General features: G+C 39.4%; 2 long non-coding RNA genes across 2 annotated transcripts in view; one reads left to right on the top strand and one right to left on the bottom strand.

Annotated features, from left to right (window-relative positions):
• The window catches only part of LOC135575649 (uncharacterized), a 76,791-nt gene that overhangs the window by 27,362 nt on the left and 30,435 nt on the right, over positions 1-18,994 (top strand). The window lies entirely within an intron of this gene.
• The window catches only part of LOC135575647 (uncharacterized), a 53,764-nt gene that overhangs the window by 32,434 nt on the left and 2,336 nt on the right, over positions 1-18,994 (bottom strand). Inside the window, exon 2 of the long non-coding RNA XR_010466819.1 lies at positions 18,065-18,183. This is a non-coding gene — a long non-coding RNA (uncharacterized LOC135575647). The remainder of the gene's footprint in view (positions 1-18,064; positions 18,184-18,994) is intronic.

Raw genomic sequence — 18,994 nt, 5'->3', positions numbered from 1 at the left:
ATTTTAAAAATACAAAGCAGAAAAGAGCTGATCACTTAAGTCAGCGTCTAACCCTTTCTCCCAGTATTTGAACTCTTCTTGGCAATCCTCTTCTTCCCTCTATCTCCTCCCTGGATAGTTTGTTCTCTTAGTTCATCTAAATGGTGAACACAAATACTCTTAAAACACTTTCAGAAGTAACTTACATACATTGAGTGAATACAGAGCTCACCCTGTGATAAAAAGATAGTATTTTTGGTCAATGAAGACTTCAGGCAAACTCTCAAGTACAACTCATGCAGAACAGCAGACAGAGTGGTGAGTCATGTATCTCAGTCATCCCAATCTTATTCTATGTACTGCCCAACCTAGGAACTTCTCTCTTCCCTGTGTCTACCAGTCATCTTGTCTTCTGCTCAGGAGCCTACTCCTCCCACCCAATTAATCTCAGGGCTTCCCTAGTGACTTATTCTCCTCTTTACCTGAAGAAGCCTCCCAGCAGCACAGCTAATGGCACTTCTGTAAAACTGCCCTTTCTGTGCCTTCAGCCAGTGGCATGCCAGTCTGGGGAGCCAACTGCTAGCACAGATACCTCCACCTGGGGGAAGCAGAGAACCACAAAGAGCTCCTCACTTTGGGAAGGTTCCTGAGCACTCTATTGCTTCAGGCAGGAAGTTAGCTCCTAAATTCCCATCATCAGACTACAAGCTTAACAGTTGTGCCAGGGCAAACACCAGTGTTGAACAACCAGAATTTGGTTTAAAATTCGAATTTGGCCTAGAGTTCACATCTAGAAGAGACACTGTGTTGGTCTGCATTGTCCTGAGAACAACTGGACTGGAATCACCTTTGGGAAGACTGATAAGAGTTTATCCGTGCTTCCTCCATAAGCAACTTTTCTATGTAAACACCAAATTCTGAATCTGCTAAACATCATACCTCAAATCTATCAATTTTGATAGTTTCTCTGAAGGAAGAAGTGGACCCAAAGGTGGGGTTTCACCTGTAGCTGTATATGGCTTTGTGTGTGATACAATGAAGTTATAAAAAGCAAATGGCACAATGCCAGACAGATTCACCGCTCCTGAAGATGGAATGGTAAGCTTGTCTGGACCACCAGGCTGTAATGCATGTGTTCTCCTAGTGAAGGTTGTGTCACATACGTTAGATGATTACTACAGTAGTAATTCCTAGTTCTGTAGTACTAGAGAAGAAACAATTTGTAATGATATATACTATTAGCATGCAGTATTTATGCAGTAAACTGTATTGACTTCTATAAGGAAAGCAAATGGTGCTGGATACAGCACTTAGCATGGCAGACTGAATTTTGAACAAAAACTAGAAATGAATGCCTGTTCTTAACAAAATAAAGTCAGTGCTGAAAAAAGTCCACACCGAGCATCAGAAATCTTTAGAGTCTATTCCAAAGATGCTAGTGTAGTTAAAAAAAAAAAAACAAAACAAAACTTGCCTTGAAACATTAAAAATCTGTGTCATGTCTGTGGCCTAACACCTTCAAGCCCAGTGCTTACCTTTGAGACTCCCTGCTTAGCAACTGTTCTACAAAGTTGTTTGAAATGAAGGTCTTGATCTTGCTTAGCAAATCTGCATGGTATAAAGTTGAGCTAAACCAGAGCCTTGTTAAACAAAATAAGGCTCAGTGCTGGTTTGGAAGTTTGCTCATGATGTACAGAACCGAGACTCAAAGTAGGAGAAGGTAAAAAGAAAACTGTCCTTTCCTCTAGCTCTATCACTCAGGCTCTTACACAAGTTGAAAAACAAACAGACAGCAACTTTATAGCAGCAGGACTTGGAGTGTGCTATCGGGAAACCCACTAAACCTTTAAAGGAGGTACCTTTGGAAATATTTTATGGACACTCATCTCCCCAGCAGGGAAGTTAGTGCTGGAAAGAGACATCTTTAACAAATAATAGTTTATTAAGTCACTTGTCTCCACAGCAGGAAATAAACTAGGGGGTGGGGAAGGAGGGTGGTGGGGTGACAAAGGAAGGGAAACAAAAAAACCACTACCCTCGCAACCCCTCTGCTCCAACAGAGCTGTACTTATTTAAAACACTCTTCTCCCAAGACAGATGGAAAAAATAATTAAACCAGCCACCCACCCCTTTTATTAAACTCCTTTGTGACCACCAGGGATACGATTAACATGGCCACAATAAAAACACAGTCCCCCATCCTCAAAATAAAGAGCAAAACACAAGTAAGACTGAGACACCGTGCAGGGCAGGAAGTAAATTAAGAACCTGCCTCTAGGGTGGTGAGAATATTTTTTTAGAGTGCCTGCTGGAAAATTTGACAGGAGAATCATAGTAAAGGGTTAAGCATTTGGTTTACCTCAGCTGGGCCTTGAGGGTTCATGGAAAAGAACCTTCCTCTTAGGCAATCAGCTTGATGGAGAGACATGGTTTGGAACTGCCATAGCTCAGCAGCAAAGCCTGGACGACATGTAGCCACTTGTGAGGACAGAAAGGCAAGATAAAAGTTATCCCGGACTTTCCAAGTTTTGAAGCTTGCCCAAATCCTCTAATATCCCACGTGTAGCCATAGAGACAATTCATACGGTGCTAGGCATCCCATCCATTCTTTAATTCACTGAATGGACTTTTCTGTTGTCTTCCTACTGCTGCTTCAGGGCATCCCTGCCTACAGTGGGCCAGGCCAGATTTCCCCAGAAAACTGTTTATACAGTGCAATAGAAGACTGGATTTCTCCAGTTGATTACATGGCACCACGGTTATTCTTGGTGCACAGATCCCATGCAGCACATCTTTCCCCCTGCACCCCCTCCTCCTAATGCCCTGTTACAGTCACTGGCACCTTAGTTTCCAGTTCATACCAGTCTCCCTCCCACAAGATCAAAGATACTCAGGAGAAGCAACCCTCATCCCTTTGTGATGACTCTTCTGTGATCTCCTAAACTCTACTATCCTGCCTGTCATCAGACTTGTAGGAAAACTAGGAAATCTTAAACCTATCTGTGGCTATTCACTTGCATTCTCATTGGCACAGTGACTACAAAACCAGATGGAAACTAAATAGCTAATTCAAGGTTAGAGCAGGTTTCATGTACATGGCTCTTTGCAGTTAGAGGAGTCCTCCATACTGGAGGCATCATGGTACTTAGATACTGACTTTACTGTGGTTTTTTTCTATGCTATCTTTAGTAATAATCTTGCCCTTTCTGAATATGTGTATAGCAATATTTGCTCCTGACTGCAGCACTTCATTTGTTAGGATTACCCCTGGGCAAAAGGAGATCAGCTACAATCAGTATGGAGAAGGCTTTTCATCATAGCAGCCTGACTAAAAAAATGTTAGCAGGTAGCATCTGTCAGTGCATAACGGTGATCAGAAGCCATGCCAAATGCAGCAGCCTACAACAAGAAGCTGCCAGGAAGAAGTGATAGTCACCGCTATGGTCTAGGATCTGTCAGCTTTGCAAACCAAAGATTTCTGTTCCATGATTGCCAAAGAAGCTCCTTGCATACTGCCATGATTATATGAGGAAGCACTGAAAACATTTTGAATATCTTGTGAGAACACAATTGTAGAAAATATTCCATAATTACATTTGATTTCAAGCTGACCTGTGAAGCATTTTGCTTGCCTTCTATTAACCACAGACCTGAATGTCCTATTCTCCTTCCCTTAGGAAAAAAAGGAGACCTAATGGCTTAGTCATAGCTTGTTACTAATCACAAGCTTGCTCTATATTATCACCTGTTTTGTGGTAGCTTTTGACCATAGGAGGATAACCAATATTAGCTCAAGTACAGAATGAACAAAATCATGTGTTGTATGGATAAAAGGTCTCTACTGAGTTGTCACAGTGACAACTGTTTGTAGCATTCTATAAATATAAAAAAAATACCTGGAGTGCACCTAAGAGGAACATATAGGCCAGACTGACAATTTGCTATAGCAGAAAGGACTGAAACAAAAGATGCTCCCACTTTAATAAGAAACCTTTTTTTGAAGAAAAAAAGAGTAATATTAGCACTGCATAAGTCAAAGTTTCCCCTTAGTAAAATGTTTTTCTTTAGTGAAATGGTTTAATAATCCATTACTAGTAGCAACAGAGGAAGATGGTAACTACAATACTCTCCAGTTAGGTAAACAATAAGCAAAATCACACAAAGTAGGTATTAATTATATCTAATATTTGTCAGTGTCTCTTTTCTTAGAGCTGAACAAATTTTATAAGCATTACATTACCAGTATGCATAATAATAGATAATTAGGGGTTTGATAACTAGACTGCTGTGTGTGACTGCAGATGCTAGGGAAAATTAGACTACTGGAGTGTGGTTCAGCAAAAGGACACTGAGTCAAGAAACTGGGACTGCATTTATTGTTGGCTCTGCCACGGCAGTGTTTTGAGACCATGAGTAAATCTTTGTACCTATCTATGGAATGATAAGGACAAATGGGCTTCCTTTATAAGACATATATTGACATAAATGGGTAAAAAGTGTTAAAATGAAAGACGGATGTTTATTGGGCAGCTGAGATTGGACTTTACAAAGCATTACTGGAATGTACCGTCAAGGTAGAAGTGGGAATATCTGCTGAGCTCCATGTGGAAGTCTCATAAAAGTATCTTTCATGACTACATGGAGATGACAGAATCATAATTTTAATGTCCTGTCTGGATGGCTTTTAAACACCAACACACATACCCTTCAGTACAGTTTAGGATATATTTACATAGCTATTTTAATGTCTAGCTACTAACATAACTACTTTTAAAATAGTTTTAATTTATATGCATTGTATCACATTCTCAGCAGGGATCACAAGTCAACATCCGAGCCTTAGGATCTGTGGGAGGAACTGACCTTGCTGGAATTTCAACTTATGGTTATTGGCAGTCAAAGTATTTCTATCCTGCTGCTCCGACAACCAATCTGTTCATCTGGCAAGCAGTTATTAAACAGTTGATGTGGGTTGGCTCTGCTCACTGGTATTTTATCACTTGTAGCATTCATCCACTGCTTGTGGGGATGGATCTTGAACGAGAGATTTTGAGAGTTTAGATCAATTTCCTGAGTTCTGCCCATCAACAGTGTCTTCATTTCCTGCACTTTATAAAACAGGGTTAAGTTACAGTCAGAGACTTGTTTTTGGTTATTCTAAATAATCCCACTGAGCTGCTTCAAGTTTACACTCATCTGGGATCCTTCTGCAAAGACTATCAGGTCTTCCAGCCTTGATCCTACAGGGCTCAAATTTATCCAAATTTTACCATTCACTTGAATAGGAGCAGGAATAAAAACCTAATGAAGTGGCAGTTCAGCTCCCACCATGTAAATTGTTTGTAGATTGGGAAAAACATATCAGAGCTGTTAGGAAACAACTCTCTTCATAATCCTGCACTGAATGAATGTCATAACTTTTGCACGTAATAATTTCATTTCATATTTAACTAGGAACTAGTGGGTGCTGCTTTATTTTGAAAGAGATAAATTTCTGAGTTCTATGGTAGCACTGTGTGAAAACAGATTAACGGGTACCTAAAGATTTTCAATATTTGGCTCATTCCTAGACCTTTCTGATAACCCACAGTTTAGCTTCCATGTGAATTTTTTTTGCCCAATTAAATATTTAAATTCTCAGGACTGCAAACTTACACTATTTGTAGCTCAGAGTTATCAGGGACTTGACAGGGATGTTAAGGAAAGTCCAAGTGCACTAGCTGCATTGATTGCTCTAATTTTTATGAATTAAAATGGGTTTCTTGACTTGCCTTGTTGACGTGCTTTCCCTTGACAACTTTTTCTAACTGATACCCAGATCTGTGATTCATTCATGCATAGGACATTGTGTTTAAAGGCATCACTTGATATGACAATGATGGTGCTTTTTAAAAGATTTTTTTCTTTTGGTATAATTTGGTAGGTGAATAATGAAATAATGAAAACAGACAATCTAAACCAGCACATACTGCAACTAATGACAGAATCATAGGTGATACCGGGGGATTAGAGTGGGAGGAACTGCTCAGCATTATTACTAAATTGACCACCTTCGGTGAAAACAGGTAGAGTAGCTGTGTGTTCAGTCTGCTTGAACTGGTCTCCAGTTACTACGAGGTAATGGTCTATGTAAGAGAAAAATCACCTAATAAGATTTTTCTGACATGAAATTTAGGTTCAAGTTCTCCAAAGCAAGTGATCACAAAACTGAATTTATCTACCATATTTCCAATTTCATTTTAAATAAAATAAAATTCTCCTGAGTGCTTTAATTTATGCATCACAGTGAAGTGGGTTTGCCTATACTCAGGCAAGCCTGATACATTTTGATGCTATCACCATCTCTCAACTAATATATATAATTTTACTCTTAAGTTTAGCTCGCTTTTGACAGGCAATTCAAGGAGATGGCTCAATTGTGTCAGGAAAAATCTTTCTAGGAACTGATATTTAACCAAAATTTTCTGCTTACATCAACCAACCACTTGTCCATGAATTATTGACACCTTTTCAAAACATATTAAAACTTGAATTTAGCACTCTTTCCATTTTTTTGTATCACCTCTTGGAATTACATCAAAGCTAAGAAGGCTGAAAAGCACAAATGTCTGCTTTGGCACAAAGATTCCTGCTCTTAAAGCAAAATGTTAAGAAGCAGGAAACCCTGATCCTGGAAAAAATTACTTTTATGTACTTCTGAAAACTTGGGGCAAATGTAATCAGCTGTCAGGCAGGAGGGCACAACAATATTTGCTTATGCTTTCAAAATACTTTGCATGGTCAGAAGTTCTAAAAAAAATACTGTAAAGCATTACTGTGATTAATCAATACTGTTGTGCTGGTTGAAAGAAAAATGCATTATCTGGCAAATGAATAAAGATTCCAGATGGAACAGCCTAATTAGACACAATATCTATTTATGTATCCATCTATTTTATACCATAGTAATAAACAATATGTGAGAATGGATGCTAGGAACCTGATGAAATATGTATTTAGTTCAACATACTCTTTCCATTGGCTTCACTATTCACCATGGTTCACGTTGTAATGCTAAAGAGTATTGAAATTAAGAGATTTAGTAAGAAAGAGGAATTTGTCACTGGAGAGGAGGCTGATATTTATTCAGCACACAGAAATCCTAAAACTCTGAAAAGTGATAAGTATAATTAATACATTCCTTTTTTTATTATGGATATAGTTTAAATCACTGTGGCTTTGATTCACTGAAGCACTTAGCCCTGTATTTGACTCCAAGAAAGACCCTAAAGCACACAACAGTCCAATTAGGTGTACACTTCAGTGCTACAGGGGAAGACAAATTTAATAAGCACCAAGATCGACTATGTAAACAAATGTCTAGATGAAAACTGATAGCAAAAAGTTACTTATTTTTCTGACTTTGTTTTCCAATTTGTTTTCTTCTAGTTTAGAAATGCAGATGTTATACTGTGTCTCAGCATATTACTGGGGAAACCTTCAGACAAAATTAGTCTGGCAACAGTTCTAGAGCAAACTACCTACTGAGATCAGGTTTGATTTATGAAGCAGTGTGGAGGGAGAAAGGTTTGACTTGGATTTGGTTCATCATAGAGATAGGCATGTCTTCACAACACTTCTATTCAGGCTTATCTGGACAGAAACCTTGACATCGACACAATGGCAGTGTTTGGTAGCTCCTTGTCCTGCTTTTTTCAAGTGCCTGAAACTGCAGCTCCTGCTGTTGAAAGTTAGTTAATTACTATGTGAGATGGATATAAGAATGAGTGGAATATGTGATTTATTTCTCCACAGAATTCCTAAAAAAGAATTATAACTTAGTTGCACTGAAAACCTGAGGATGGACAAGATTAATAGAAGAAACGGGAAAGGGAAAAAAAAAAAAAAAGGCTGTAGCTGAAACATTTAAAAAAAAAAAATCTTGCTTTGGTTATTGGAACCATAAGACACATGATGTGATAGCAGGTTTATTCATTTCTAATTATGGACATGGCTTTATCTGCAAGTCGTCTTCCCCCTCCTCTACTAACTGCCCCTCCTCCTTTTTCCTCCTGTCCCCTGGGGCAGCACTGTGGTGGGGCTCAATCACTCTTTTATTAGTTGTGATATACTGTGGCTAATTCCCTTAATCTGGACCTTGCTTTCCTATAAAGCCCAGACCTCAGGTATTGAATTTCCCTGATCAAAGTGCAACCAGTGTGGGACACAGCAATCTCCACTAAACAGGGGAGCTTGGGAAAGCTCGTAAATGGAGTAAAAGAAATACGCGTACACACACGCACTCGCAAGATGGTGCAATCAATTGGTAGAACAATCACGTGTGAAATATTACTGGCTCCTTAAAGTGCTGGTTCTGGGATTTACTGCAGTGTATTAATCTGCTATGCTTAATGCATTGACCTTTCACCCCTAGCAATTCAGTAGACGGTGCTTGAATTGCCAGAAGCTAATACAATGGATTAGGAGCAGAAAGAGCCCACCATATTGAAGTGCCACGGCAGCTCTAAACCAGATGAGCAGTAACTTCTGCATCTTTCTTAACAGATAGTACCAGACAACAAGGCTGCCACAGAAAGGCCTGTATTGACAGCAGAATTGCTGGAAAGGGAGATAGTAGAATAAAGGCTTGTTATAAAACAATAGAGAAGGGCAGTCTTGTGACTGAGTCACAAGACAGGGATTTAGAAGAATTTGTTTTATTCCATGCAGTCATTCTCTCCTTGTGTGTGACCTCAGGCAAGGCAATTCACTTCTTAGGATCGTGTCTTTCCTATCTGTAAAACTGGGATAATGGCATTTACCTGATTTTCTCAGCGGCAGTGGACAGGTTTTGTTTATTGACATTTAAAAGACACTTTTGGATCACAGGATTGAAAATGTTATATGTTCATGCAAAATAGTATGTTATTCAGTTCATTAAATATCCATGTAGATGGAGAAGAGAATGGAAGACAATCTCCCTTCAGGAAAATCAACCACTAATCTGAAAGCTTTCTCTTGAAAGTGCTGTGTTCACTTGAACCAAAAACCTAGCTCAGATCTAAAAATGTGTTATGCAGACTTGCAGAAATGTATAGAAATAAATTATATAGAGAACAATGTGTATCTATAATGGTGAGATAGCCAAATGTCCTTTTCTTGCTTTCTTGGTCATTCAAACTCCCTACATTTCATGTAGAGAGAATCCTTTGGAATTCAATTTCTAATGTTAACTCTGCAATGTCATCTCTATCAATTCCATGTAATTTAACAAACAGTTATGCAGTACTACTGAATTTGAGAGAAGTGTCCAGGAACCTCATAAAGGAGATTATTTTAAGTAATTGCTATCAAATACTATTAAATTCTGAATAGCATTAAGCCCCCTCCACCTGCCTGCACAGGCACTCTCATTTAGGATTAAAGGGACCTTTATTTGATTTGTTTTACTTCAATACAAAATAAATTAGGTTGACCTGAATTAAAGCCTCTTTGATACTCAGAAGAGTGTCTACACAGGGATTTACTATGCTTTAATTGGTCCACTTCAAAAGTTATTTTGGATATTTTTTCCTGACATGCTCAGAAATTACCACAGAGTATGTGTATCATATTTATAAAACGGCACAGAACTTACCGCTTCAATGAGCTTACGGGTACTGCTGTGTACTCCTCAGAAGCGGAGTATTTTTACAATGATGAATAATGGTGAGATTGACTTCATCAAATTTCGTTTATCTAAAGTTAGGTCTCTCGTCTAAACTTGTTGCAAAAAAAGATATGCAAACCTAGAAGATGCCAAAGCCATTCTGGCATGCATCTCTGAGGCTGCTGTTCTATGATTGCTTTAAGTCAACATAAGAGGATGCTGTCCCAAAAAAAGTTCACCTCATATTCCCTTTTCCCTAGGTGCATTTTTCACCATCTCTCTTGTGCCAGCAAGCATTCATACAGCCGCGTAACAAATTGAGTCGGGAAACTGATCCAGCTAAAACCAACTCTGAACAATAACAACAACAAGAGAGAGAAAACGATTAGTTATGGAAGAGTCACTGCAGGATGACTTAGGCAGGCTTAAGTTCAATTGTGTAACTATATCCTAAAAACAGCAGGATGAATTGTTTTCCACAGATATTTCTTTCACTCTACCAATGATACGAGCTTTGCAAGTTAGTTTCTAGCAAACACCTAACTTGGACAATTGAAGAAAAAGAAACCTAGCTCCACAAAATCATACTTGTGCAAGCTCCTACGAATGGAAGTTGGTCTGAGTTTGTGAGTAATACTTATACCTCATTCCTTGTGGTTAAGTGTCTTTCTTCAAACTGTCACAGCAAGCATTGGCAAAGACAGTTGTAAATTGTCTTTTAAGCAACCAATTTATAGTACTTTAAAGGGATGTGGTTTTCAGAAAGCACTGGGAGCCCACTCTGTGAAAACCATCACTCATGTAGGGCACTCAAAACTACTGATCAGTTCTGATAAGTTTGCCCTATGTAAAAGGAGTTAGAGTCATGTAAATTGGTTTTGTTTTTTTAATAATAAGTCAATACATATATTTTAACCCAGCCACATGAATATCAAGAAACAATCTTTATCTGTGTGGCACTGCTGATCATGTGACACATGGATCAGACAACATGCTGTGCACTTCAAGAACATCTTGACTCAAAACATTGCAGCTATAAGGCCTGAGCCCTCAACTTGAATGGCTTTGAAACTAGAGCACTTCAAATCATAATTCAGGGACTTGAGAGTAGCAAGGGGCAGCAGAACAGCATAGCAGCAGAGAATGGATCTGAGCAGAAGGGATGTCACAGGACCACAAGGGACAGTTGGGAAACTTCTTCGCCCTAGTGGGTTGTGGGCCCTGCTGCTCGCTGCCTGACATCAGCCACTTGGAATGCCAGTAATATAACACCCCTGCGACACTCCATGCTCCTGCCGTACAGTTTTATTGCCCTGCTTCCACTCTCTCTGGTTTATATCGGATTGTGTTTTCCAAAGACAGGCAATAAAGAGGGGAGGAGGGGAAGGGGGATTTATAGTCTGCTAAACTAAACTTCCCTGGGCTTGCTGTCCTCTGTCCCAGCCTTCCTCTTGCTGCCTTGACTGGTCTGGAGAAATAGTGCTTATAGCAAGCTCCCTGGGTGTGAAGGACGAGGCTTGTCACAGTCTACTTGGGTTCTCTTCTTGGGAGGTCAGAGAGCACACACCGGTCATCTGCCAACTCAGTTGCTTCGATGTACCCGGCACCATGCCATGCTGTTATGGAAAAGCATGTAGGGTTGGTTTTTTTTTTTTTTTCACATGCTAATAATCTTGAGACCAATCTTGAATGGCATACTTAGAATTTGCCACACAAGGCTCTCACTGTTTGTGGAAGGATTGTGGAACAAGTTAAGGCTTACAAAAATCTGCCTTAATGCAGGCATCTTTAGTGCATCTGTTCAATGATTGTCAAGGTCTCTGCCTCAACAGATTTAACATGAAGGTCTGGCTTGTTGCATGTGTGATTTCAAGCATGGTATGATAGTACAACGTGGCTTGGGATCTTTATAGTATAGATCTAAGCTTGGAGCTTTTAGAATATAAAGATGAAGCATCTGGTTAGAACTAAAGAGAACCTCCAAAACACCACTGTGCCACTGATTATCCCATTCCACAGTCCTTAAGGTATCCGAGGTGAATATATGTAGCTAGAAATAATGGAAACTGTAGTTTTCTCAAGGAAATATGCAGTCTCTGCCAGTATTTTCTGGGAGACAAGGTACACAAATGCAGTTCTTCCCTACTGGGTTTCCAGTGTAATGTGCTATGTGCTATAGGGCTGAGAGAGAATGAGTGCAAGGCAACTTTATGATTCAAGTCATTGCATTCAGATAGATGTGGCAGATACATAGGGAGATGGACAAACACCAGTAAAATGCAAGCACATGTGCCATGTAAGCATTGAAATTACAGTGTGTTCCACTATCCTGTGATAAAACTGTCAAGTGTCTTTCAGCTGCCTGTCACTGACAGAAATTTTAAACCAGATATTACTAGTGTGATCTCACAGTGCCAGGTGCTCTCCTCCAGTCTCTCATTCATTGCTTTCCAATCACCTCCACCTTTGCCAGCTGCCCTGGCTGAGGTGAGCTGAACACACCAGCACACAAATGCCATGTACTGGAAGGTATTGCCTCAGCTTCTCTGGGGGGTATAATAAGCAGTGATGGGATGAAATCTGAGATGGTGAACAGACTCTGCAAGGAATTTGTAAAACCATGATGTCTGTGTTGTTTAAGACAGTGCTGAACAAAGAGAAAACACTCTGAGGAATAGCAGAGATGAGTGGCACAATGGGATTTTCAAATCTTATATTTTTCTGATTGAGACACTGCCTATCACAGCTTCTGAGTCCAATCCAGTTCTGCACACCACTTGACATGCCAAATGATACCAATCAAAGAACCACCCAACATCCACAAAGTGTTTTGTTTTGCGTTTTAATCTTCTATCACAAACTAAAATGGCATTGTGCTCTTTAGTGTATTATTAGGACCCAGACAAAGGACTTCAAACTTCAATCTCCAGGAGATTTTGGGTTTTGCAGTATTACATGTATTACTTTTAGGGAGAACGTGGTTTCAGCTCAGTATGAGGGGCTGCTGCATGCAACATACAAAAAAAGGAAGGGGGAATCTGTGTCTGGACACTGGTCACTTCTCCCATTGCATTTACAAGCTGAGCCTGTTTTTTCTCACAGAAAGCAGATAGACTGCTCCAGCTTCAGCTTTTCTTTTTATCTTGTACAGAGGTAGCAATTCTTTTTAAATGGTCTCCCTACAGGTCTTGAAGGGAAAAAAATACTCAGGCCATGTTCTTATGCTTTTATACTTTGCTATTACTGATTCTAAGCCGAAAAAACCCCAACCAAACAAATCACAAACATAACAGGGGAGAGAAGGAAAGCCTGATATTTGAAAAGCATTATCACTTTTTCCCAGCTCTATTTTCCAGTCCCTTCCCACCACATGCAAAAAGAAATCTCTCATCTCTTCCTTAGCCATATGGACAAAATCCTTGTACATTGTGTACTTATAATTTATCTACACCAGTGCACTTATGCTAGCCCTTTTTCTTCTTGCTTATTGGCAAAGTAGTTTGTGAATCTTTGCTTCTGTCCAGTTATCACCTGCCTGACAGATTGAAGTCATTATGGTGGCATTTCACTATATAGATTCAGAGACAGTGAGGAAAGGGCAGACTTCCTGCAAAGATATTTCTTTTGCAGATGACAAGGTCACATTCAGCAAGCTTATAATACTGAATCAAGTGGAATGTCTGTGTGAGGTCAACTCAGAGAGGTAAATCATCATATGTTAGGCAGCAGAACCCCAACTCTTCTGGAGAGTCCCGCCTGACTTCAAACCTTATGGTATGACATGGGAGCAAATGCACCAAGTCTAAATGAAATATCTATTCAGCCATGTATCTGTCCAACAGTTTTTATTTAATGCCCTTCATTGCAGTAGTGTGTGATCATATTTAAAATACAACAAGGATATACATGACTGGATATAAAAACAAATGTATTTTCTTCCCTCTTTGTATAGCAGGAAGGTTTTAACTACTTTTAGGAAAACTGCAATTCAAAAGTAACACTAAGCACACATGAAACTGTGAACACTAAGTTGCTAGAATTCTCAGAGAGCAGCAGGCTTCTGGAGACTCTACCAAACACAGTTTTCCACTAAGGTAGTTTCATGTTCAGAAGCTCTGCGTTTAACAGGAGAGGGACCTATTTTGTGCTACTATGAAGAGCATTAAGAGATTTCGGATGTCTTTAGAGATTGGAACCCAATAAATATTCATATTCAAATTCAAGCGTCACAAAGTTTCAGGGAATGCAACCCTGGTATTCTCTGTGGTGCATCGCTTAAATGTACAAGGCCTGAAGTTGTATCCAAAACTCTCAAAAAATCAGTAAAACACAAGCTGAGTATCTAGGATAGAGCCTATCTTTTGTTGCAATGATAGGTCACGCTACATGCAAATGTTCCACTTACAAGTTAATCTCCAGAGACAACTTCCTCTGTATTACAGACTGGTAGGCAAGGACAACAGTGGAATAATTAATTCCAACTTCTTTTAGTAGAGATCCAGCATAAACTGGCTAAGGACTTATTTTCACTTGTTAGTTCCAGAAGAACAAGTAACTACTCCGGACACTTCTAATTAAACTGACATTTCTCCATTATTCAGTCATAGCACATCTATTCAGATCTTCTTAAATTTTCCCTGTTCGTAGGGACAGCAAGAAATAAAGGCACCATTTATACTCCAAAATTACAGATTAGTTCTAAGTAGGAGTTATATTTACATGTCTTGCACTAATCATCTAGGTGGGAGTTAATTTTACTGTTTGTGAGTGAGAATGCAAGTGCACTCATGTTTTTCAAATATTACTATGGCTTTTTTTCTCAGGGAAATTTCACATTCAACTTCTTCTCTATTCTAAAACACTTAGAACAGACCTCTTTAAAGACACTTGACAAACACACCACTCTTTGAACAGTTATGGAATCTCAACCCATCTTGAATGTTGCCATGATTTCAAGTATAGCCTGGCAATATATGAATTACAGCACTACATCCTGCCACGTTTTCAGTATGTAAATCCAATATAAACATCTCTCCTGCCTTCAAGTTTTTATTTCCTGATTGCCATGCACTGTATCTAACACATTTAACAATTATTTCGTCTGAAATATTTCTGGTGGAAAAACGAAAACAAATCCCGGGTCCCTCTCCTCCTCTATTTCTGTTGCTTATTAACCCAAGGTGATTTAGGATGTCCTTGAGCCTTACAGCAATTGAAATTTATTTTGAGAACTGTGTGCTTAGGGACATGTAGAAGAGGTTATTTATTCCAATGAGCCATTCGGCAATGATGATGTCATAGGAGCCAGCAAAATACCATATCAACTTAGTTAGTTTGCTACCAAATCACTGCCTGCAGTTTCCTATATGTAGTGGCACTTGCTGATGTACAAGGTGCCCAAATATAATTGGCATGTATATAACTTAATTTTTATAAATACTTAAAATTAGCTGTCATCTTTTTATTTTTGACCTTTTTTTAAACCCCTGTTAGTAAATTTGTGCAGTTTTACTTGCAATAGGCAAAGATCTATAGTAAACAAGTTCCATCTCTATCTAAAGAGAAATGTAGCTCAGTCACAGCAAGCTGAACTCCCAGGCAGCTCTTTGACTGCTTCCTTTGCATATCCAATAATAAATGGTAGGCATGTGAATAAAGTAAGTGATCGGCAATGAGGATATTTTCCTATTCAGATGTAGAAGAAATTCTGCTTCAGGTAACTAGCATTATTGAGGCCTTTTTCAGAGCTTTTTCTAAAATTCATGTTTTCTTCCTGTGACCAGCAGTATTGAAATCTTCCTCTTGGTTCTGAGGCAACACACACTGGTAAAAACTATCTAAGGTAACAAGTAGAGACAATCACTTCACTACGGTTTGTCTGGTTGTAACATGCTGCTGAGACAGCTAAATATCCAAGCGGGGGGAGTCTCAGACTTATTTTGTGGAACACAGCACAGAATCACAGAAAACATGGCAGAAAGGAATCCTTCCCAGGACAGTTATACTTGTAGTGCACCTCGATGGGGAGTCAAGGATTGGGCTGGGGTGTTTTTTACAGGCTGAACTACATGTTCCCTGTACAATATTCAGGAAATTATTCAGTACAGCATGAACAAAGCAGTACAATTCTTCCATCTCTCATACGGGTACTGAGTAGCTTAAATACTGCTGGCAAAATGCTCTAGGATGGATGTTTGCATTGCTGGATTAAAATGCTTAAGACTGCTGGAAGTGCCTGAAGTATGTTTTTTTTTCTCATGGTTTGACTCTTTTCTCTTTTGGTATCTGACTCAGTGGGACTTGGAAGTCTGTGGGAAGATTCTGCCTCACTTTGAGTACTGAATTAGGTCCTTTATAGTACTGGGCTGTTTTTAAGTGGATTGTGACAGTGGGAAATATTAAATTATGTGTCACTACTTGTAAATATTGGAGTGCAATACTGCTTATTGCAAATAGCTCATAACTAGCCTGCTGTGAATATCCCATCTGCAAATTCACCAAAGCGGGTTAGTTTCAGGACTCAGGTGATGTGAATGCCGTACCCTCACTGATTACCAAACAGCACATTCCAAGTATGTTATAAACAACTGTACCATTCAGTGTGTGCTTTCTGCAAATATTCAGATATTAAATTCTCCCTCAGTAGGTACAGTGCTATATAACTTGAACAATCACAGCCCTACAGAGTATCCTGCTATGATTAAGTCCATAATTCATTCAAAATTCTAGGATATGTTCACAAAAATATTACTCAACACTTAGTTATAATAAGTACAGGACCAGGGTTCTCTCCTAGAGAGGTGGTTAGAATATTATTGGCATACAATAGGAGCAATAGGTGTGAAATAGTTCTTTGCTACATGGGAGCTTAGGAAGGAAGGAAGTATGAAAAAGGACCAGACTTTCAGCATAAGGGTGAGGAGGTCACTCTGTCAGAGTGGTGTCTCAACAAGTACAGTCTGCACTGAGTGAGGACCCACATACTTCTGACACCTTTCTGGAGTGATGTCCTGAAGCTATAGGTGGTCCCACTCATCTTTTTATAATTCTATTTTAATTTACACTCATTTTCCTTTACATCTCTTTCACTAGGATGCTACAGGCAGTTGTTGGTATCAGTTACTTGCTCTAAGCAAGGACATTCTTTTAAGGAGGCCTTTCCCACACTTTTCCTTGGAAGCTTTTTTTCCATCAAAAATACATTGTTTCCAGTTGCTCTTCTCCATTCCTTAACTTCAAGCAAACAAAGCAGATTATATCCCACATAACAGGACAGCATCACCTCTAGGGAAAAATTTGGTTCTTATGCGTTCCTCTCCTACTTCTTTACTACTTCTTTATAGATTTCCCCTATGCCAATTCCTCATCTGTTACTCCTTCTCTCTCGTTCACTTCTTATTCCCTTCACAGATCAGAACCTTTCCTACATCTGCTACAGACTTCTTAAGGCATCCATGTATGGTTAAAGGGTCCTATTAACAACAGGGATTGTTTGTATGACCTAATTAGATTTCCACAGAGACAGCCTTAATAGGCCCTTTTGGTTTTTTGGATTGTCCACAAAGTAATAGTGCAATGGCAGCATTCATTTTGCTTGGCTGTATCAGGCCATATATCACATCCTTTTCCTTCCAGTCCTTCAAATAAGCTTGTCTCATTCTTATTTGGGTTTCAAATTATAGATTATAAATTTCACTTCTCTCCACTTTTCTCTATAATTTGACCTCCAGCTGTTGAAACTACATCAAGTGATTCCCCTTGCCCACCGTCCACCCCCATTGCTAAAGGTTTCATATGAGACAGCCCCAGCTTTAGGAACGAATGACGTCCCTTGGACCAGCTGTGTCTAATAAAAGCCCAACCTCCAACTCTTACTTCCCTTCTCAAAAGGATAAAATTGATTTGAAAGTGCTGATGATAAGATACATGGAAATACAAAATCTCCTTTGGTCAACAGACCAAACCTGTGCAATGTGACATCACTGTATCCAAAAGAAACGATGCTATCAGTTCCTCCACTGCCCCATAACTGGAAGTTATTACGCTTGTCCTATAGAAGGGATGTTCATTTAATTTAGTCTTGTTTAGTCTGGCTAGAGCTGTTTTCATTCCTGAAGTGGCATAATGAACACTAGGAAATACAGGGTCCCCTCTAGGCTTCGTTAGAATCAATCGATGTTGTGAAAAACACTTGCTTGTACTGGATGACCACTTGAAACAATTTTACAGTAACACTGTGGAGTACCTGACCAGGGAAAATGAGATGGCACTTCACTCAAAACGACACTTGGCACCTGTTGTACACACAGATAGGGCTGAACACTTTCCCATGTAGCCTCATCTAAGTGTTCCTGCTCTGGCAGGGGATTGGACTAGATGATCTTTTGAGGTCCCTTCCAATTCCCAACATTCTGTGATTCTGTGTGTGATTGTGTGGCATGAGTCTGTACTACTTACTTTCGCATGCTGGCTGTCCTGGCGGGTAGACCAAAGGTTGCCTCTACATGGTGATATGACTGAATACAGCTGTATCAGGGAGCAGATGAGTGTTCAAATCACTCCATTGCCTGGGTAGCCTAAAAAGAGGGCACAGATGATTGTTATGGTTGAGTATTCAAAGATCTTCTGTTCCGTTGTGTCTTCCTGTCACCAGCCAAAGCAGGGTGTTTCTGCAATACTTCGCGCTGCAGGGGAAAACACTATCTTGGATTTATTTTTTTTTCCTCTCTGCCCACTGGAGATTGTTGAGCGTCTCAAAACTTCTTTAAAAACCTGCATCCCTCCCTCTTCATCCTTTTCTCTATTCTACTTGGATCGCTTTGGATATTTCTCTGGAGTTCTCGTAAGTAACACGCTGTTTTAAGGAAATTTCTAATATATCTGGGTCTTGGTCAATTTAGAGATATCACTCTCTGCTTTTTAGTTCCATTTCATCCTTCAGTTCCCAAATGAAACCAGCAGATACAGAACAGCTATTTGTTTGAAGAAAAATAGTCTGGCATCTTTTTTAAAGTTCAGAAGAGGTTTCTTGTTTTGGGTACGGAATGAGGACATTTAACTGCACATTTAATGCCTTTGTTACTGCTACGCAGTGTGAAAATCTGGATGACCAAAAGGAATAAGTGTTTCAATGTTTCAAGTGTTTCACATTTTGAATGATGGCTACTCTTGCCCATTCCCGCATTTCATTAGGGGCCTGATTCTGCAGCTACAACCCTCCTCTGTCACTGAAAACTGTTTCACCTCAGTGAGTTCAGTGGGAGTCAAGGTTACTTATCACCTTCCAGAAAGTTCTTAAGATTTTATAGAAGTTAACTCTTAACTACACACAGGTGTGAACAGTCTAGGCCAATCAGCTAGAAAATGACAGGCTTTCTCACAGCTGCT

The sequence above is a fragment of the Columba livia genome, chromosome 17 (assembly GCF_036013475.1).
Source record: "Columba livia isolate bColLiv1 breed racing homer chromosome 17, bColLiv1.pat.W.v2, whole genome shotgun sequence".
NCBI classification, from domain to species: domain Eukaryota; kingdom Metazoa; phylum Chordata; class Aves; order Columbiformes; family Columbidae; genus Columba; species Columba livia.
The sequence above is the reverse complement of the archived record's forward strand: the minus strand, read 5'-3'. Positions and strand labels throughout refer to the sequence as shown.